This window comes from Coenobita brevimanus, chromosome 49 (genome assembly GCF_032717465.1).
Source record: "Coenobita brevimanus isolate Jiangsu-jjx chromosome 49, ASM3271746v2, whole genome shotgun sequence".
Taxonomy (NCBI): Eukaryota; Metazoa; Arthropoda; class Malacostraca; order Decapoda; family Coenobitidae; genus Coenobita; species Coenobita brevimanus.
This window is the reverse complement of record NC_137002.1, coordinates 4,618,387-4,642,262: the sequence shown is the minus strand read 5'-3', so window position 1 is coordinate 4,642,262 and position 23,876 is coordinate 4,618,387. Positions and strand designations below refer to the sequence as shown.

Genomic DNA, 23,876 nt, shown 5'->3' with positions numbered 1-23,876 from the left:
AAACATTAGCAAGCAATGATCACTTACCCAGCGGAGTGACATGCTCAACATCAGCAACCACGTGCTGTTTACTAGTGGTTATCAAGTCTAGCATGTGCTGTACACCCACCAAAAAAATGATCGTTACCTCTGGGTGCAATGAACTCTGAAATGATTTGTAAAAGTGAAACTGTGTTCATTTGGTACTGGTAGTAGTTCAGAACCCTTGGTCCTTATGTCATATTGTACCACACCACAAGGGTAACAAATATTTTTTGTGTGGGTGTATACCCTATAAAAAAAGAATCGGGACCCCACGAGCTGATGCATCTCGCAATGACCACTGATACGCACCAGAACTCAGTTGGGGCTTCAAATTCCTTCATGCGGTGTGGCATATTGTATCGTGCAGTAAGGGTCCCGATTCTTTTTTTATAGGGTTTACATCTGATCCCCTACCACAAGTTTCCTGCCTCACATGCTGGTATAAGTATGCATCGCGTAATGCCTCAACAAACTTAAAATCCTCTGAATCCGTGCTACTTTTGACTGTCCAATTTGTCCAGTTAATCCATCCATCCATTGCCAGATGCCATGTATCCCAAATGGGGTGGCCAAGGGCTTAGAGTTAATTGTTTTACAGGGAGGGGCACTAATCCTCCACCAACCCCACTTGACACGTAGGGATGCCAACAGCATCTGGTGTTCCCAGGCGGTCACCCATCCAAGTACTAACCAGACCCAACGTTGCTTAACTTCGCTGATCGGATGGGAAGCGGTGTACTTAACGTGGCATGTCCAGTTAATGCCAGGATAATTATAATCCCCTGCTGTCAGAATAGATGCAGTCCAATTTTCCCCAATTTCGGTCAGTAGCTTCCTCAGTTTCCTATTGTCAAGGGTACTGTTTGGACTTCTGTACACACAGCTTATAATACTGTTCTCATTATTTTGCATGTTCAGTGTAATCCACAGCATTTCCTCAAAGTCTGTGCTGACTTTTCTCTCACTTGCCAATAGGGGAACCTCCCCACCCCTGTTTTTGAGCTACTGCATTTTGACATATAACTCATACCCCGGAATTTTATATTCTGCAGGAGTTGGGACATATCTATAGTCTGTTTGATTGACCTGTGCAGCTGAGATGCACAAGCCGAGTATGATGTGTTTGAATTGCGGCTGCTGATTGGCCACTGGTGATTTAAATCTACACCTCTTCTTATTTTAACACACACATATTTTTAACCGCCTTCAATACAAGCTACTAGATTAAATATGGAATAATTTCCAAAGCTGAAGAGGTCAAAATTAGCTTTAACCCCTACACTGTGCGATTGTTTTTGCGCTCCTTGCGCGTCCTGCGAGGATATTTGCGCTCCGACTGACTTTTTAAAAATATTTACCAAAAATCAGTTATTAGTCCTAGAATATTAAAATTATATTTTCATATGGCACATACCTTCAGCTTTCCCCTGGGATGTTTGTTGAGCTTTCATCGTCTGCCGTACGACTTGTGGAGACCTCTGAAGTTGGGTAACAAAGTCTCCACATTACACTTCCCGACACCTCGTAATATGGTTACCACTGCCTGGTATTATAACTACAAACACTATTCTATTAATTTCAGGTAGTTTGGAATCCATATTAAAAAAAACAAACATTGAAAGCAGTGTAAATTACGAGCGCATACAAGCTTTCCTCCCGTGCTGGTTCCCCGATGGTATTCTGAGGCGGAGCTGTCATTTATTATTTATAAACACACCCACACTTTATATTCCTAGTACTTCATTACACCTATTTATATATACAATATTTATCTATAAGTTTCTTTCAGTACTAGTAGTTTATTTTCACTCCAGGCATTCACTTTCTCATCCTGTATACTAGTGTTGAGAGCGAATCTGTCACTTTCACTTTCATTACTCCCAGTACTCATACATGGTAGAATGAAACTTTCACTTTCATTACTCCTAGTATATATACTCGTATTCTTATATTACTACTCATTTACATTTCTATTTACATTCTCTATTTTATTTACATTATTTACATTTCTATTTTATTTACACTTGTGCAATGTCACTTGCAGTAACTTATAAAACTATTTTCCACTGTTCTCTTATATTTACATTCATTGCTTTCACTTGCTGTTTACACATTATTTACGTTTCCACTTGCACTGTTTTAGTCGTCAGAAAGATCGTAGTCACTGTCCATCATTATCATTGATAAATTAGCCAGTTCACATTCCACAGCAGTCACTTAACCCTTTACCCCTTTCCACACGAGGTTTAGTAGGGGGTAGAGGTCACAGGGCCCTTTGCATGGGGCTACAAAGCGGTGGAATTGGACAGGCGCAAATCCGACGTGGTTTCACCTTGAAAGATGACAGTAAACTGAACAGTGTGGTGGCCTAGGGGGAGTGCAATGCTGCCAATGTCAGCATGGTGACAGCTGCTAAATACAGTATATACGCAATGAAATGATTGGCAGGAAATCTAGACAAAACATAATAAATTAGGTAGTTCCAGGTGAATGTAAATATCACTTAGGCTTCTCCATTCCTTTCTTATATATACTTTTATTGAGAACAGGTCATACGGCATATTTCAAGGGTAAATAAACAGCGAAAATTAGCGAACGAGTGCACGTGAGGTGTTGCCAGGGGATAATTAGCCCATTCCAGATGTATGGCAGTATCAATTACCTTTTCTCTTTCTTTTATATATTATTTTGTATAAGAATAGGGCAAGGGGCACATTTCAATGGATAAAATGAGTGGAAAAATCCGTCCAGCATTTGTGTAGCGCAGTGCAGCTGGTCAGGCGGGAGGAGAGGGAAAGGAGGGGGGGAGTCAAGGACAGGAGAAAAATGGCTAAATTGTCAACAATGGATGGGAGTACAGGTGACATTAGCAGCCCTGACTATTGTTGGACACTGGCAGTACTGATAGATGATACAAGCCACCACTTGAAAGCCAAGGCGAATTCAAAATAACACAGAATCACAAAAGTGACGCCCCGTGGTTAAGGAGTTAAAAGTTTACTGTCAAAGAAAAGTAAAGTTGATTAAAATTTCATAAAATGATGAGTGACGTTTGAAATAAATTATCCACCCACGGTGTACATCCACGTCCGCATGTTGCACTACATCCACGCACGGTGTACCTCTATGTCCACACCTTTTCCTAAGTGATTTATTACACCTTACTGTCCTCTTCTGTGTTACATAAATCCTTCCAGTATCACAAAACACCTTTTCCTAAGTGATTTATTTTGTTTATTACACCTTACTGTCCTCTTCTGTTTTACATAAATCCTTCCAATATCGCCTAACACCTTTTCCTAAGTGATTTATTTTGTTTATTACACCTTACTGTCCTCTTCTGTTACATAAATCCTTCCAGTATCACGAAACACCTTTTCCTAAGTGATTTATTTTGTTTATTACACCTACGGTAACTGTCCTCTTCTGTGTTACATAAATCCTTCCAATATTGCCTAACACCTTTTCCTAAGTGATTTATTTTGTTTATAACATTACTGTTCTCCTCTGTGTTACATAAATGCTTCCAATATCCCTAACACCTTTTCTTAATCGATTTATTTTGCTTATTACACTTTAGTGTCCACATATATAAATCCTCCCAATATTGCCTGACACATTTCCTTAAGTGATTTATATTGCCTATTGCAATGTACTGTAATGTTCTGTCAATAAATCCTTCCACTATTGTCTAACACTGTTTCCTAAGTGATTTATTTTGCTTATTACATTTTACTGTTTTGTTCTGTTACATAAATCCTTCTAGTATCTCCTAACACCTTTTCCTTAATGATTTATTTGGTTATTACCCATTACTGTTACATAAATCCTTCTGATATCACGTAACACCTTATCCTAAACGATTTATTTTGCCTATTACACTTTACTGTCATGTTCTTTGATACATAAATCCTCATTGATTAACATCTTTCCCTAAGCGATTTATTTTGCTTTTTACACCTTCTGTTGCATAAATACTTCCAATATCGCCATACTCTGCATAAATAAAATACAAAGGATATTAATCAGCCATATCCAAAAATGAATCACTTACGAAGAGGTGTGAGGGAGCTTTCTTACCCTACGACAAGAATATGGTAACAGAGCATAATCGGAAATAAATCGGTAAGGAAGAGGTGTTAATAAGCTTCCTAAGCACACAAGAATATATTAACAGCAGAATCGGAAATAAATCGCTATGGAACAGGTGTTAGTAAGCTTCCTAACCGCACAAAAATAAAGTAGCAGCAGAATCGACAATAAATCGCTTAGGAAAAGATGTTAGGGTTCATATTGACACTAGAAATCCGTCCAGTTTTATAAGATGCTTGGCAGTCAAAATAAATCGCTTAGGAAGAGGTGTTAAGTCGGGAATATAGTAACGGAGCATAATCGGAAATAAATCGGTAAGGAAGAGGTGTTAGTATGCTTCCTAACCACGCAAGAACCTAATAACAGCAGAATCTGAAATAAATCGCTAAGGAAGAGGTGTTAGGGTTCATATTGACACTAGAATTCAGTCCAGTTTTATAAGATGCTTGGAACTATCAAAATAAATGGCTTAGGAAGAGATGTTACTCAACAATATAGTAACGGAGCAGAATGGGAAATAAATCGGTAAGGATGAGGTGTTAGTAAGCTTCCTAATTGCACAAGTATAATAAAAGCAGTATCTGAAATAACTCGCTAAGGAAAAGGTGTTAAAGGTACATATTGACGCTAGAATTCAGTCCCGTTTAAGATGTTTGGAATAGAATAAAAATAAATCGGTAAGGAAGTGGTGTTTAGAGTAACGGAACAGACTCGGAAATAAATCGGTAAGGGAGACGTGTTAGTAAGCTTCCTAACCTCACAAGAATACGGTCTAGTTTTATTAAATGCTTCTTAACGTGGATCCATCAGTGATTTATTTTTTCCCTATTATAAGTGATGTTGGAAAGATTTACGGAACGGGAGTAAGTTGACAAGCCAAATAAATTGCTTACGGAGTGGTCTTAGCCAATAAGGATTACATAACACGACAGTAAGGTGTAATGAGCAAAATAAATCGCTTAGGAAAAGTGGTTAGACAGTATTAGAAGGATTAATTTGAAGGCGGGGAGGGGGATGGAGAATATACTTCTGTTCACCCTTAAATAACAAGCAAAGTCGTTTTCTCTTATGGCGGAAATTAATAATAATATAAATAGAACGTCAATTATTAATCCCCCTGTGTAGATACAGTTTGGGAATTAAAATAATATTGGGAAATGATGTAATTTAGAAGATACCAAAGAATTTTCCAGAATTCTGAAAACGTTTGTGTTTGGGTTGTTGGAACCATTGGCAATCGTATGAAAATAGGTACATAATGAACTTAATTCTTCCTGACGCCCATAGATAAATTATTTTCTGTAATTTTCATACGGTATATACAGTTTGAAGTAATAATATAATTCCTAGAACGTAAAAGGAAATAATTTAGTACGTTTTAGAAGACCCGGATATACGACGCCAACTTGTCGCGTCAGTATTCTTAGACAGTGAGTGGGTTAAAAGACGGGCGGAGAAAATCACAAATAATCGCGATGGTAAGTATTTTTCCGATATTTTAGGTATATATGGCAAATTTGGGGGGTTTCAAGAGTTTTTGGAGATAGAGAGGAGGAGGGGAAAATGAGAGGGAGAGGAGGGATGAATGGGGGAAAGAGAGGGTTGGGGGTGGACGGAGTGGGTCAGGGTAGGGGTGGAGGAAAATTGCAAATATTCACGATAGAAAGTTTGTTTAGGATATTTTACGTATATATAGGGAATTTCTATGATTTGTAGATTATATCGAGATGGAGGGAAGAGAGAGAGGAGGGAAGATGGAGGAATGAGAGAGAGAGGGGGGAAGTGGTAGGTAATGTTTGTATGGTGACAGCGACGGGGCCTAATTTTCCGTTATTTATAAATATTACTCCGTGTACCATTTTATTTCCTTTTAACGATTTTTTTTTACGTATTGTGTTTTTTTGGAACTTAATATTTTTGCATCTGACCCCTGCCACCTATGGGGGTGTGAAATCAATTTGGAAATGAAATCAAAATTGAAAAAAAATCGCCAGTCAGACACAGAATAAAGGAAATAGTTATTAATACCTCCCTTGAGATCATATATGGAATTAAGGAAAGGTAATTGATTGGAAGAAGGTTGCTTGAAGTCAGATAGGGAATAAAGTCAATAAAATACATTAAAATAAATTGCCTGAAGTCATATAGGTATTAAAATTAATAAAATACATCAGAATAAATTACCTGAAGAGATATGGAAAAAAGTCAAGGAAATAGAAAAGAAATCCATGGAGTTTGATAAGGAAGAAAATCAAATCAAAATAAAAAAGATTGCCTGAGGATAGAAAATAAAATTAGTAAAATGCATCAAAAATTGCTTGGAGATATAGAATGAAAACAAGAAAATGAAAAAAAAAAATCCATGAAGTTAGATAAGGAAGAAAATCCAAATCTCTTGAATTATAGTGTAAACCTAACCTCAGTCGACTTACTTTGACCTCACCTAGCGTAACGACGTAACAATTTGACCTTTGTCTCTGCCGCACTGTTGCATCTTTATCTCTTTTCTGTCGCTACTTCAATGGTCACTGCACCTCTGATATGTCTGCCTGCATCCCTTCAACCTCTGTCTCTTCGCCGCACTGTTGCTTCTTTATCTCTCTTCTATCGCTGCTTCAATGGTCACTGCTCCTCTGAACTGTCTGCCTGCATCCCTGCACCTCTGTCTCTTCGCTGCACTGTTGCATCTTTATCTCTTTTCTGTCGCAACTTCAATGGTCACTGCTCCTCTGAACTGTCTGCTTGCATTCCTTCAACCTCTGTCTCTTTGCCGCACTGTTGCATCTTTATCTCGTTTCTGTTGCTACTTCAATGGTCACTGCTCCTCTGAACTGTCTGCATGCATCCCTCCACCTCTATGACGGGCGCTAGCACCCGTCTAGCAACAAACTCTCATCCCTTTTCTGTCCAGTTCTCTAATGCAAGAGTTAACTGTTACTCCCAGTCCTTCATGTATGCAACAGGTCAGCTGTGGAGCTGTCTCCCTCTGTCTGTATTTCCTACTGCCTGTGACCTCCAGTCTTTCAAAAGCAGCGTGTCCAGGCATCTGGAGATGATCGGATCTTGAATTTGGCTCGCTTTTGTATTGTTTTTGTTTCTTTCTTGGAATGGTTTGTGGGCTCTTGGCCTTTGCGTCGTTCTTCCTAGCGTGAAAAATAATATATATGACCTTGACTTTGGAAGTAAATAAAATTGACCATTGAGGATGTGGATGTGATGGGAAGCATTAGGAGGAACACACTGAGGTGGTTTGGCCATGTGGAGAGGATGGAGGGTGAGAGACTGATGAGGAGAGTGTATGTGAGTGAGGTGGAGGGGAGGAGAGGGAGGGGGAGGCCGAGGATAAGATGGAGGGATGGGGTGGAGAGGTGTATGAGAGAGGGGGGTGTGAGTTGGGAGCAGGGCAGTGAAATGGCGGGGGACGGCAACGTAGAGGTGATTTGTTTGTGGCCACCCCGTACGGGACTGAGGCATCTGGCAATAGATAGATAGGATAGACCTTTGAGGATGTTTTAAGTTTCTATCATTACGACGGAAAACAAACTATGAATTAAATCAGCAGAAGTCCTCTTAACCCCTAGGCTGCGTCGACCCCAAACCTTTGTCGGCAGTGAGGGGAAAGTGGCTAAAATTATCGTGTTTTCATGCTACATTTTGAGAGACAGGGCAGTGATATGGCGGAGGACAGCGACATGGAGGCGATTTGTTTGTGGCCACCCTGTATGGGATTAAGGCGTCTGGCAATAGATAATTTTGAGATTTGTATACCTAACCTATCTATCTCTAGTGATATGGTGGGGGACTGAGTGACATGGAGGCGATTTGTTTGTGGCCACCCCGTACGGGATTAAGGCGTCTGGCGATAGATAATTTTGAGATGTGTATACCTAATCTATCTATAGCCCAATGCCTTAATCCTGCAAAGGGTGGCCGCAGACAAAATGTCTCCAAGTCGCTCTGTCACCCGCCATTTGACTGCCCTCCTCCCAACTCACTCCCCCTCGCTCATTTACCTTTCAACTTCAACCCTTCATCTCATCCTCAGCCTCCCCCTCCCTCTCCCTGCCTCCACCTCTCACATACACTCTCCTTGTCAGTCTCTCGCTCTCCATCCCCTCATGAGAAGCGTATTCGTAACCAAACAAAACATTTTAGTCAAAGTTTACACTCAATGCTGACGATTCGCGACCCACTCAGACATAAACATTGGCAGGATCTTTTGTCGTAACCGTAGGCTGCATTGACCCTAATGCCATGTCATTAGTACGGAAAAACTGGCTATAAAGACGTATATCCATCCTGTGTTTTGTGCTGCGTATATCTAACTAAACACGATAACGTTTTAGTGGAAGGTTACACTCCTCACTTCTTTGTGACTAGCATAATATTCTAGTGTTAACCTCTTCATCTTCATAGCACTTCTTTGTGATTAGCATAATATTCTGGTGCTAATTCTTCATCTCCATAGCACTTCTTTGTGACTAGCATAATATTCTGGTGTTAATTCTTCATCCTCGTAGCACTTCTTTGTGACTAGCATAATATTCTAGTGTTAATCTGTTCTTCATCTTCATGGCACTTCTTTGTGACTAGCATAATATTCTAGTGTTAATCTATTCTTCATCTTCATGGCACTTCTTTGTGACTAGCATAATGTTCTAGTGTTAATCTATTCTTCATCTTTATAGCACTTCTTTGTGACTAGCATAATATTCTAGTGTTAACCTCTTCATAGCACTTCTTTGTGACTAGCATAATATTCCAGTGTTAATTACTAGCATAAAATTCTAATGTTAATTCTCAGTCTTCATAGCACTTCTTTTGTGACTAGCATAATATTTGTGTTAATCTGTTCTCCATGTATGTAGCACTTCTTTGTGACAAGCATAAAATTCTAGGGTTAATTCTCCATCTTCATAGCACTTCTTTGTGACTAGCATGATATTCTAGTGTTAATCTGTTCTTCATTTTCATGGCACTTCTTTGTGACTAGCATAATATTCTAGTGTTAATCTATTCTTCATCTTCATGGCACTTCTTTGTGACTAGCATAATATTCTAGTGTTAATCTTTTCTTCATCTTCATGGCACTTCTTTGTGACTAGCATAATATCCTAGTGTAAATCTATTATCACAGTGTAACATTCAAGTTGAAGAGATGACATTTTTAGGCCAAGTAAGAGTGAATATTTTTCCTATAAGATTGTTAAGAAATAGGGGGAGTGGAGAGGTATACGAGAGACTGATGAGGAGAGTGTATGTGAGTGAGGTGGAGAGGGAGGGGGAGGGCAAGGATGCGATGGAGGGATGGAGTGGAGAGGTATATGAGAGGGGAGTGTGAGTTAGGAGCAGGGCGATATGGAGGTGATTTGATTGTGGTCACCCCTTACGGAATGAAGGCGTCTGGCAATAGATAGATAGGTAAGTTCCTGACCACCTTCGTAACTCAAAAAATATTTAATAACAATGGAAAAAATGCCGGTTAAAATGAAAGAAAGTGACACAGGGATTTGAGCTGTTTTTTTTATAGGCTTATGTAGTTAAGGGAAATTATTATAGTAGTACACATTCAAACCTCGATTTAAGGGACTAAATGTGGAATCAACTTGTCCCTTACATGAAAATGTCCCTTGTTTTGCCATATATAAAGACAATCTTATGAAATGCAGTGACCGTGTCACTTGTTATTTATATGATTCTGAATATTATTTTATGGGTACTGTATAAAGAAATATATTAATGTGTATAACCCAGACATTACGTATCATTTTGTAATGGTCTTGTCCATTTGTCAGGTAGAATATGGAGTCCCTTAAGTCCAAAATCCCTTAAATGGACGTCCCTTAAATTGAGGTTTGAGCGTATTAACCCCTTTGTGGACCGTGACTCAATGTGAGTCAAAACTGGGCTAGTCTGAAGAGGAGCTGATGATGTACTTGCAGTGGCGGTCTGAAGGGGTGCAAGTTAGGTTTTTCTGGACCAAAATATTCACCAAACCTTATGTTTTAGCATGAAATGTGTCAATGTTTGGTGTGTCATAGGGGAGGGTGTGTATTGCCAGGCCAACACTCAAATAGTCAGCAATTTCTCCCTTTTTATTTCAGGGGGGAGGGGGTGTGCATGATTTTTGGTGATTTACCGAAAAACTATTGGCCATATCAGAATTCCAACACCACCTCGTGAAAGCGCGTGAAGTTCTGCATCTAGACACATGCTTAGCTCTTGCATCTTGTGGGCAAAGTTTTGTGCCACTGTGTAGGGCAGTTATTTTCAGTATTCTCACCTCATTTTGGTACATTCACAGTATTCCTAGTCATCAATTTTGTGTTTTTATTAGCTTATCGTCTAGTACAAACATCAGGGAAGATGATGGTATACAATTTACACCATTATAGCCAATTTCTGGGGCAGATAAAATACGTGGGAATGTTTTCCTTTGTGCAAGAGTCCAGCCTGCCCTCGTGGCATTCTCTGATCGTCACACACACTTCTGTAAATCTTTTGGTGCGTTAGGGCCTAGTGCAAGCAAAGCAGTAGGCCAGCATGCGTTAGGAGCATTCGTTAATCGTTGGTGCAGTCATCACCCAACCATGCGACATCAAAACACTCACTCTGGTTGCACTGTGATTGACGGGGTTAGTAGTAGGGGTGTTGGGTGGAGCCATGTGCTATAGTATTCCACGTGGCCAAAAAGAGATACAGACCGATGAAGAGGCAACCAATCAGCAGGGCAGAGTGCAGGAAGACTAGCTCATCTGGTGCGTCTGGCGACATGAGGTTTGAATCGTCAAAATGGCGGGGTTAACAATGAATGAAGGGCATAGACATGTCAAAACAGTGAATTGTCAAATAACGATTGGTCAGAAGATGAGGGCTTGGTGCATAGCACTAACCTAATCTAACCTTGGCAATTTTAGGTCAATGTAGAGTGAAGAGAGTATAGCAAAATGATAAGGAAATTACATACAATACAGTACCTTCACGTCCAAGACGGTAATATTGTCGCCTGAGGGTCTCGTCTAGGACCAAAAACGTCTTGGACCAACACAAGACCTTAGGGAAAAAATTATTATTGTCACAAAATCTTGGAAAAGTGTCTCTAACATCAGCCTGGACCTATTTTGGCACCAAAACAAATTTCCTCACCTTGAAAGTGTGCTTTTCTGAGCTTGTTATCTCCAGCCTAGTAGCCTGAGGTCGATGGTGGCGCTTCAGGGGGTTAGCAGATGGTTTCCTAGGCATGTTTAGGTAAGCAGAGGCAATAACCCAGAAGAAAATGCTGAGGCAATAACCCAGCAGCAAACGCTGAGGCAATAACCCAGCAGCAAACGCTGAGGCAATAACCCAGAAGAAAATGCTGAGGCAATAACCCAGCAGCAAACGCTGAGGCAATAACCCAGCAGCAAACGCTGAGGCAATAACCCAGCAGCAAATGCTGAGTGCAAGATGTGGTGAGTGTGTCCAGGATGCTCTGGTAAGAGAGAAAAGCAGCACCACCTGCCCATCATGGTACCAGATGTCAATATTGTACTGGACAGCATCACAGCCACGTCATTGTCCCAGGCGTGGGAACCTTGCTGCGCCTGGTGAGGCCGTCACAGCTGTGTTCTGCTGGGGTTTGGTCCGTTATGATCCGTTAGTGGCGTAAGGGACGTATGCAGCCGTATTACAGCAGTATATTGCAGTATTATTTATGGTGTCATCCTTCGACATAAGAGTACTGTAGTTATTGTACCAGATTAAAGTGAACGGACCGTGGAATAGCTTGAGTGACTTTGATGACTGATTTTATGATAACTTTCCTCATTATTTTACCAGGTCAGAGGCAACAGAGTATTGTTGAATTAAGTATATTGAACAGAGTTTAAATTGAATTATTATATATTGCAGTATTATTTATGATGTCATCCTTGGACATGAGGGTACTGTAGTTATTGTACCAAGTTAAAGTGAACGGACCATGGAATACATTGAGTGACTTTGATGATTGATTTTGTGATAACTTTACTCATTATTTTACCAGGGCAGAGGAAACAGTACTGTATATATTATGTGACTGATTTTTATTATTGATTTTGGTGTTTATTTTGTTTTATTATTGAGTTTGGTGTTTGATTATTTTATGTATTTATTTTACCAGGTTTGGGGGAACAGAGTATTGTATATATTATGTGACTGATTTTTATTATTGTTTGGTGTTTGATTTTTTTGTATTCATTTTACCATTTTAGAGGGAACAGACTAAATTTTGAGACTAGCCCTGGCCCCCTACTAATCAAAAATTTATTCTAGATGGAGGTTATCAAAGGCCCCCCCCACCCCCCACCCCAAGCCAAGCCACGCCACAGGGGTCAAGCTGGTATGGGGTCACGAATAGTAGTGATGGATTTTCGTCAACAGATAGCGGAAAATTATAAAGGTTAGTTTTGTGTGTGTGTGTGTGTGTGAGAGGGAGAGGGAGTCTACATGGATGTGAATTTGTGAAAGTTCGTGTGTGTGTGTGTGTGTGTGTGGATAAAAACTCACACAGGATACAATATTCTCTCACTATAAACAATCTCTGAGTTGATTTCACTATTTACATTATCCACAACCAAACGCGACACGAAATATTTCCCAATTCTGAGCGTAAGTCCATTGTCGCTTTACGATACACTTACGACACCTGTATACCTCACGTGTATACCCCAGAGCACTTGTATACCCAGCCTAACACGTCCATAACTCTCCCTCACCCTCCGGTACCTCTTGTGAACTCTGCTAAGCCCATTGTATTCATCCCTGTCTTATCGATGCTAAAATTTGATAACCAGATCTCATTATTGGTATCCATCTCCTCTAATGGATCAAAAATATTAAACCAAGCCGTTTGTTCTATTCGTCTCTCACCTATTGATGTTAAAATTTGCTGACAAGACCTCATTATTGGTATCTATCTCTAATGGATAAAAATTATTAAACCCTGTAGCCCTTTGTTCTATTCCTGACTTATCGAAGCTAATATTTGCTAACTAGATCTCATTATTGATGTCTGTCTCATCTAACCAGTAATATTAATGGAGAGACAGGCTGACGAATGAGGATATAAAGGAGCGTTGTGGTGTGGATGTGGATGTGATAGGAAGCGTTATGAGGAACACACTGAGGTGGTTCGGTCATGTGGAGAGGATGGAGGGTGAAAGACTGACGAAGAGAGTGAGGTGGAAGGAGGGAGAGGCCGAGGATGAGATGGAGGGATGGGGTGGAGAGGTATATGAGAGAGGGGGGTGTGAGTTGGGAGCAGGGCAGTGAAATGGCGGGGGACAGGGCGACTTGGAGGCGATTTGTTTGTGGCCACCCCAAACGGGATTGAGGCGTCTGGCAATAGATAGATAGATAATCCATGAACGATAACTATTCTGTCTATATATTGCCAGACGCCTTAATTCCATAAGGGGTGACCACAAACAAATTGCCTCCATGTCACCCTGTCCCCCACCATTTCACTGCCCTGCTCCCAGCTCACACCCCCCTCTCTCATTATACCTCTCCACTCCATCCCTCCATTTCATCCTTGGCCTCCCTCTTCCCCACTCCACCTCACTCACACTCCCATCAGTCTCATATACCTCTCCACTCCATCTCACCCTTGGCCTCCCTCTTCCCCACTCCACCTCACTTACACTCTCCTCGTCAGTCTCTTCCATCCGATGCTTACGCCAGGGAGTTTCATACGCTCCATTTTTATGCTTCTTTTGTATATGCTTCGTTTATACTGTTAAGCTTCTTTTTCTTACGCTCTCTTTACACGGCCACAGCATTCTCTTCTCCATTCCCTCCTCCTCCTCCTCCTTCTGCACTTCTTCCTTGTTCATCTTCTGTACTTCCTCCTTCACCTTCATCCTCTATATTAGAACCCCGGAATTCGTACACATTTCATTCCTGGACGCTGTACCAGTTGTGATTTGTTCGAAAATCGAATCATCTTTTTTTCCCATAAACAATATCTATCTATCACCAGACTCCTCAGTCCCGTACGGGGTGGCCACAAACTAATCTCCTCCACATCGCCCTGTCCCCCGCCATTTCACTCCCCTGCTCCCAACTCACCCCCCCCCCCTCTCTCATATACCTCTCCACCCCATCCCTCCATCTCATCCTCGGCCTCCCCCTCACTCTCCCCCCCTCCACCTCTCATACACACTCCTCGTCAGTCTCTCACCCTCCATCCTTTCCACATGGCCAAACCACCTCAGTGTGTTCCTGTTAATGCTTCCCATCACATCCACACCACAACGCTCCCTTATATCCTCATGTGTCAGCCTGACTCTCCATGTAACTCCACATCAACATCCACACCACAACACTCCTTCACTTCCTCATTTGTCAGTCTCTCTCTCCATGTAACTCCACATCCACACCACAATGCTCCTTCGCTTCCTCATTTGTCAGCCTGTCTCTCCATGTGACTCCATTTCATCAGTAAGTGGTGGCCTGTTCACAGCAGGTGTACTCATTCCTTTCACCACACTGGCCCCTTTCATTGCTTCTTTGTTCCATAGTGTGGATGAAACGGTAGATTTCACCATACCATAATGAAGGCAAGATGGAAGGCACGTATTCCACTTCTCAAACTTTGCAGTGAGTTCTTTTTCCAGCTCAGTTGTTGTTCTCACTGCATTCCTTTTAACTCCAGCTGTCTCACTAATATTATTCGGGCCCAGGATTATGTACAATTTAGTAACGAAAATACATAATTAATCACAAAGTTTAACGGAGCTTGTATGACTGATGCGTACTTCCAGACTTTGCAGTGAGTTCTTTTCCTAGCTCAATTGTTGTTCTCACTGCTTTTAACTCCAGCTGACTCACTAATCTTCTCTGGGCCCAGGATTATGTACAGTTTAGTAACAATCTATCTATGTATCTATTGCCAGATGCCTCAATCCCGTCAGTTTAGTAACGAAAATACATAATTTATCACAAAGTTTAACGGAGCCTGTATGACTGATGCGTAGCTGGCGGAAGACAAAGCAGGTCTGACACATGGCGCCTACGATGCTGCGTCTCTCAGTGCGAATAGCGGGTTGCTGTACGAAAACTGGAGCTATTTTTGGACAAAAAAGCTGTACGAAATCCGAGTTGTACGAGTAGAGAGGCGTACGAATTCCGGGGTTCCACTGTACTTCCTCCTTCACCTTCTTCCGTATTTCCTCCCTGCTCAGGTGTGTGTGTGTGTGTGTGTGTCTGTCTGTCTGTCTGTCTATTATTTCACTCAAACCTCTATTTAAGGGACTAAATGGGGAATCAACTTGTCCCTTACTTGAAAATGTCCCTTACTTGATAAATGTCCCTTACTTGAAAATGTCCATTGTTTTGCCACTTATAAAGACAAACCTATTATGAAATGCAATGACTTTCACTTATTTATAACATTATGGATATTATTTTACGGCTACCGTATAAACAAACCTATTAATGGGTATAACCCAAACATTACGTATCATTTTTGAATGGTCCTGTCCGTTTGTCAGAATATGGAGTCCCTTAAATGGAGCTCCCTTAAGTCGAGGTTTGAGTGTGTTCGCTTTTTTAAAACCTTGAATTATTTATTTATTTATTTTTTAACTGTGATGTGTAAATATTATTTTTAAAAAACTGGATATTCCTATGCATTTAATATCAAAGTATTTTGTGTATAATATTTAAAATCTGTGCCTATTTTTCCGGTGTTTATTATTATTATTGGTGTTTATTGATTTATATTTGAGGATATGCACGTCCATAGGGGTTCTGGCACCACTGGGCAGAGGAACGGTTTATATTGGATATGACTGTTTCAACCCTTCTCCTATCCGATGTGAGTGTACAAGAACCCCTTCAGTAATAAAGAATTGAGGGTTCTAGCGTAACAGATAACGATGATATGGTCGCGCGAAGATTGGTGAACTTTAAACGCGACAATTAACAAAGCTACGGCCACGCGATGATTGGTGAACTTTGAATGCGACAAATAACAAAGGTACGGCCATGCGAAGATTGCTGAACTTTGAACGCGACAAATAATAATGCTATGGCCACGCGAAGATTGATGAACTTTAAACGCCTTTTCTGGCACTTTGTAATTTGGCACAAGAACCCCATTGGAGGTGCATACCCTTACATTGTACACTTGTCTTTATTACTGTATATTGATTGTGATATTGATGTATGTTATTGCTATATGTGTATTAGACGTAATATTGATACAGTGGTCCTTTGTGTTTAGCAGTTTAACCCTTACACGCCAGGGGTTTTCCGATGTTGCACGCTCCTCCCTACGGTGGATATTCGAGACAGAAAACAATACCTTCTTCAAACCCTAATATCAACCAGACTATAACAGCTGGAGAAAAAATTAGATACTTAAGACTCAACAATTCTTCCACTTCCAAATGAGAGTATCCCCATGTCTCTAGGTGGAAAAAATACCCTTACTTCCAACCCTAATATCAGCCAAACTATAACATGTAGAGAAAAAATTAAAGATACATAAGAATCATCAACTCTTCCTCCTTCAAATGAGAGCATCCCCACGTCTCTAGGTGGAAAAAATACCCTTACTTCCAACCCTAAAATCTGCCAAAGTATAATATGTAGAGAAAAAATTAATGATACATAAGAATCAACAAATCTTCCTCTTTCAAATGAAGGCATCCCCACGTCTCCAGGTGGTCCCATCGATGAGTAAGGTTAAGTTAAAGTTAAAAGGGTGATGGAAGGACGCTTGTGGCTATACACATCAACCGGCATTGCTCCGCGCCCAGAATTGTGATGGCTATACACGTCATCTGGCGGTTAGGGATTAATTAGCCTGGCAAAACCATCACTGAATGCGAAATTTTGAAGTGTGAAGTGTACTTTATATGGCATTAAAGAAAAAGAAGAAAGAGGTGGTATGGTGGTGGATGGGTTTGGCATTACACGCCCCACATCACATAAGACAGTCACTGTATGCACAGGATTCGTACCTCTTATAACCTGTCACAAAATGCACAGGATTGGTACCTATTCTAACATATCACCAAATGCGTAAGACAGTCACTAAACGAACAGGATTGGTACCTCTTATAACCCATCACTAAATGCGTAAAACAATCACTAAATGTCTGTGTGAGAGACTAACGAGGAGAGTGTATGTGAGTGAGGTGGAGGGGGGGGGGAGGCCAAGGATGAGATGGAAGGATGGAGTGGAGAGGTATATGAGAGAGGGGGATGTGAACTGGGAGCAGGGCAGAGAATTGGCAGGGGACAGGGTGACGTGGAGGCTATTTGTTTGTGGCCACCCCGTATAAGGGATTAAGGCATTTGGCAATGGATAGATAGATAGACTAAACACGTAAGACAATCGCAAAATGATCGGAAGTGGTATGTGTTATAAAATATCACTAAACGCAAAAATCGCCAACTGAAACACACTAAACGTAAGGGACCACTGTAGTAGATATTGCATGTTCAGTGATGCTACTCCTCACCCTGCCCTAGGGTAGGAAAGGAGGTCCAGATGATGATGATGATGATTTTTATTTGTGATCATTATCCATATTGATATTGTTAGTATTATTATTATTATTATTATTACTATTATTGTCACTTATTATTACTATCATTATTTTTACTATTATTATTGCTATTGTTATTGTTATTACTATTATTGTTATTGTGTGTGGTAGGGAAGGTATATGAAAGAATTATTATAAAGTAGAGAGATATCAGAAGTCCTAGTGAGTTATGAACAGGGTGGCGTTAGGAGTGGCAGAGGATGTGTGGATCAAATATTTGCAGTGAGACAGATAGCAGAGAAGGCTTGTGAGAAGGACCATAAGGTGTTTATGGCATTCATGGATCTGGAAAAGGGATATGACAAAGTAGACAGAAGGATTGCGGAAAGTTTTGCGCTTGTACGGTGTAGATGGTAAGCTGCTAGGTGCCGTTAAGAGTTTTTATGATGGTAGTGAAGCATGTGTATAGGTTAATGGGCATCTAAGCGAATGGTTCACGATCGGTGTGGGCGTGCGACAAGGTTGTGTGATGTCCCCGTGGTTGTTCAATATATATATGGATGGGGTGATGAGAGAAGTAAAAACATGAGTAATGGAGAAAGGGATGGTGTTGGTAAAGAATGGTGATCGGTGGAATATCTCAAATTTGTTGTATGCTGATGATGCAGCATTGCTTGCAAGTACCGGACAAGAACTTGGTAGGCTAGTGCAGAGTTTTGCTGATGTCTGTGAGCGTCATGCCTTGAGAGTAAATGTAGAAAAGAGTAAAGTTATGATTATTGAGAGAGAAGGTGTCTCCCGGTGTGATGTTCGAGTGAATGGAGAAAGACTGGAATTGGTGAGAGAGTTCAAATACCTGGGTACAGTGATAGAAAAGAAAGGAAAATGTGCAAAACAAGTGGAAAGTAGAGTGACAAAGAAGGAAAGTAGCTGGTACTCTGAAGGCCTTGATAAGAAACAGTGGCTTGAATGTTGCAGCTGCATGAGGCTTACACGAAGGAGTGTTTGTGCTAACTTTAATATATGGATTTGAGACCATGGTGTGGCATGAAAATGAAAAGTCAAGAGTAAGAGCATAGGAGATGAGACTGCTGAGGAATGTATGTGGAGTACAGAGGGTGGATAGGATATATATGGAATGTATGTGGAGTACAGAGGGTGGATAGGATATATAAGGAATGTATGTGGAGTACAGGGGGTGGATAGGATATAAGATAATGTGATTTGTCAAAGATGTGGAGTGAGGAAGTTGGTGGACACCAGAATCGAAGAGACTGTACTGAGATGGTATGGTCATGTGGAGAGAATGGATAACAATGGGGTGGTGAGAAAGGTATATCTGAGCTAATTTGAAGGAGGGAGGAGGCAAGGCAGGCCAAGGAGATGGTGGAGGGATATGGTGGATGAGTGTGAGAGGAAGAGAGGTTTGGAAGTCAGTGAGGATAGGGAACTGACAAGAGATCAAGCTGGCTGGATGAATGTTGTGAAAATTTATTATAATATTTTTACTCTATGCATAGAATTTAAACCATAAGAACTTCCTTAATACAGTGAACTTTCAATTATCGTCCCTAATACAGCGAACCCCAATCCCGGATATTACCTATTACCCCCCCATCGGCTCAGCATCAGGAATTGAATTGGATATTGTGTTAATATCCCTCTCTACCCTCTATCCGAAAAATTTACCCATGAGTAAAAGATGAGAAGTAAGCATAATGATACAATACAGCAGTGATAGAATACAGTAATGATACAGTACAGTAATGGTAAAATACAGTAGTGTTATAGTACAGTAATACAATAATACAGTAAGGCTTTGAACTGGATGTTGCATTACTATCCATCTCTACCCTCTGTCCTAAAAGTTTCCCATGAGTAAAAGATGGAAAGTAAACTTTAAGTACAATAAATATACAGTACAGCAATACAGTAACAAGCATAAAATACAATACAGTAATGATACAGTACAGTAATACAATAATACAGTAAGGCTTTGAACCGGATATTGTTACTATCCATCTCAACCCTCTATCCTAAAAACTTTCCCATGAGTAAAAGATGAAAATTAAACATAATATACAATAATTATACAGTACAGTAATACAGTAACAAGCATAAAATACAACACAGTAATGATACAGTACAGTAATACAGTAAGGCGTCAAACCGGATATTGTATTACTATCCATCTCAAGCCTCTGTCCTAAAAATACCCATGAGTAAAAGATGAGAACTAATTATAAGATAATACAGTAATGATACAGTATAGTAATACAGTAAGGCGTTGAATTGGATATTGTATTACTATCCATATCAATCCTCTATCCAAAAAAAATCCCATGAGTAAAAGATAGATAAAGATGAAATATGCAACCAGCTCCACTAACATTTTTTTTGAAAGATGGGAAAAATATGGTGCATAATGCAGTAATTAAAAAGAAAATATAACTGTATAATTCAGTACATTAAATGAAGGAATATAATAGTGTATAATTCAAAATATTAACCCTTCGTTAGTGCTGGGGGTTATTTAAACGTGGCTAATCCGGTGGGGTATTGCAACACCTCAATAAAAAAATACATGTAGTGTTCTATCTATCTATCTATCTCAATCTATTGCCAGATGCCATAATCCCGTAAGGGGTGACCATTTGACTTTGAGTTATTTGTTTTACAGGGAGTGGCACTAACCCTCCACCAACCCACTTTTTGACACGTAGGGAGCACGTATGGTTTGGTTATATGGTTACCACCCAGCGTTGTAAATGGTTTCTTGGCTTACAAGAAATAGCTAACATGTAAAATATATGGATACTGCCACTTCAGCATATCTCTGCAATCACTAATGAAAAGATTGAATGCCTTGTAGGTGGTGTTTATTAATTTATGATAGAATACAATAAATTATAATATCAGTAAAAAATAACAAATGGACTCGTATCTCATGTCAGGTAAACACGCACAGGAAAATAAATGTTGTGATGTTTAAAATACAGTATAATGATGATATGCAAAAATAAGATTTAAAAAAAAAATCTGTCAATATGATCTTAACGGTTAGTTTGATGGGGTGACTGGACACCCCAGGGGGGAGGGGGAGTGTCCCTCCCTCTCACTACAGCAGAGGCAGGACTAAACCAATCCACATGCTGCCTCCCCCTCGCTGAATCAGGAGAGTACTGGAACGGAGAGAAATATTCGAATTACCGGCAAGGAAATATGAGCTTTAAAAAAAATTTGGGGTGGCAAAACACCTCACCTGACTAACGAAGGGTTAAAGGAAAGAATATAACTGTATAATTCGGTATATAAAATTAAAGAATAGTGTATAATTGAATCTAATATAATCAAACATATTCAATGAAGGAATATAATGGTATATAAATGTAAAATAATTCCCTATATATTAAACCAAAATATATAATGGTGTATAATTCAGTATAATAAATCCATATATATTAAACCAAAATATATAATGGTGTATAATTCAGTATAATAAATCCATATATATTAAACCAAAATATATAATGATGTATACAGTAATTGAAGAAAATAAATCCATATATATTTCATGAGGGAATGTATAAATCAGTAATAAATTCATATATATTTAATGAAGGAATATAATGGTGTATAATTCAGCATAATAAACCCATATATATTATCCATCCATCCATCATCCAATCCTACATTGCCCCATGAGGAGTGTAGGGTAAACCAAAATATATAATGGTGTATAATTCAGTAAAATAAATCCATATATATTAAACCAAAGAATATAATGTATAAATCAGTACTAAATCCATATATATAATAAACCAAAGTATATAATGGTGTATAACTAAGTATACTAAATCTATACATATTAAGCCAAAATTTATAATGGTGTATAATTCAGTAAAATAAACCCATATATAATAAACCAAAATATATAATGTATAATTCAATATAATAAATCATATATATTAAACCAAAATATATGGTGTATAATTCAGTAAAATAAACCCATATATAAACCAAAATATATAATGGTGTATAATTCAGTATAATAAACCCATATATATTAAACCCAAAGAATATAATGTATAAATAAGTAAAATAAACCCATATATATTAAACCAAAATATATAATGGTGTATAATTGAAGAAAATAAATCCATATACATTAAACCTAAATATATAATGGTGAATAATTCAGTATAAGAGAACAAGGAATATAATGATGTATAAATGAATATAATTAATATATATATAAAACAAATATTGCATGTTTTATTTTCTTGGTTCATAAAAATCGGCAGAAAATTTGAAAGTGGAATATAGTAAATATGTGATGTAATAAACGAAAGGGAGGAGATAGGAGGAAAGGTAAACATGAAAGTGATTGAGAAAGATGAGGAAATATTTATAATATGATTTTTATGTTCGTCCCTCCCCAGTCTTTCCATCCCTACCGTAATCAAACCCAACCTAGCCAAAGCACACCCCACCCCACCACACCCCACCCCACCACACCCCACCACACCACACCCCACCACACCACACCCAACTCAAGCAAACCTAACCATATACAGCAAACCTTGGTCTTTCTCGGATAATACCACATGTACATCTGTGAGAAGCAAATGTTAGTGGATTTGGAATAGTGTAAACCTTCAATATAACGAACTAATTGGGGAGGGAGGTGGGTGGGTATATCCGAAAGTTGGGTTTATCCAATGGTTGTTTTCCACTGAGGGATTACCGACCCTAGGCTGCTATATCTGTGGAGAGGTTCGGTCCTACGTTCACTCGCACAACTTACTCTATGAAGTTTCAGATGGAGAATTCTGTGGTTTATGCAGTTGTGTACAGTAAATACCATCCTGTATGAAGAGGGAGGGGGAGATCAAGGATGAGATGGAGGGATGGAGTGGAGAGGTATATGAGAGACTGACGAGGAGAGTATGAGTGAGGTGGAGGGGGGAGAGGGAAGGGGAGGCCAAGGATGAGATGGAGGGTTGGAGAGGTATATGAGAGAGGGGGGGTATGAATTGGGAGAAGGGCAGTGAAATGGCGGGGGACAGGGTGACGTGGAGGCGATTTGTTTGTGGCCACCCCATACGAGATTGAGGCGTCCGGCAATAGATACAGATAGATGAAGTATATATAAATACAATGCCTGTAATGTAATGTAATGTACCATTACAGTCCACTTACCATGCCAGGAAGTGCTCAGGGAATTACGCGTCGTGTAACATCTACCGCATACACCAAACAAATGTCACTATCAGGGGGAAGGTCACTCTGCAAATGGTTGATCATTTTATCCGAAGTTCGCTATAAAAGGGTTCGTTATATCCAGAGTTTAGTGTATTTCGAAAAACCCAAGTCTATCGTTGTTGGCAGTCATCTCCGATTTTTTTTTTTTTTTTTTTTTTTTTTTTTTTTTTTTTTCAGAAAAAAGTATGGTTTATAAATTCAACATATATTAACAGCAAATTAAAAAAATATAATTGAAAAGTAAAATCTGATACATAAATTGAATACAGTAAATTAAATCCAGTGTATGTGAATGAGGTGGAGGGAGGGGAAGGCCAAGGATGAGATGGAGTGGAGAGGCATATGAGAGACTGATGAGAGTGTGTGAGTGAGTGAGGTGGAGGGGGGTAGAGGGAGGAGGAGCCCAAGGATGAGGTGGAGGGATGGAGTGGATAGGTATATGAGAGACTGACAAGGAGAGAGTATGTGAGTGAGGTGGAGGGGGGTAGAGGGAGGGGGAGGCCAAGGATGAGATGGAGGAATGGAGTGGAGAGGAGAGGTATATGAGAGAGGGGTGTGTGAACTGGGAGCAGGGCAGTGAAATGGTGGGGAACTGGGCGACATGGAGGCAACTTGTTTGTGGCCACCCCTTACGAGATTAAGGCATCTGGCAATAGATAGATAGATAGATATACCATATATATGTATATATATATACTGTATATATAATGGAATTTTGCTTGGGGGGGGGCAGAAAAATTGGAAGAAAATATTGATAGTAAATATAAATAAAAAAGAGTACTTGGAGAAATATGATAAAAAATCAGTGTAATAATAATAATAATGGGAAGAAAACTGAAATAGTGTATTGGAGAAAATAATGGGAAGAAAACAGGAGAAATTGTATTGGTGAAAAAATAATGTAAAGAAAAATTGAAAATATTGTATTGAAAAAAATAGGAAGAAATATGGAAATAATAAAGAAAATGAGAAGAA

At 39.5% G+C, this 23,876-nt stretch overlaps 1 pseudogene; it reads right to left on the bottom strand.

Annotated features, from left to right (window-relative positions):
- Window positions 1-666: 666 nt before the first annotated feature.
- Window positions 667-786, bottom strand: LOC145399578 (5S ribosomal RNA; annotated as a pseudogene).
- Window positions 787-23,876: the final 23,090 nt, after the last annotated feature.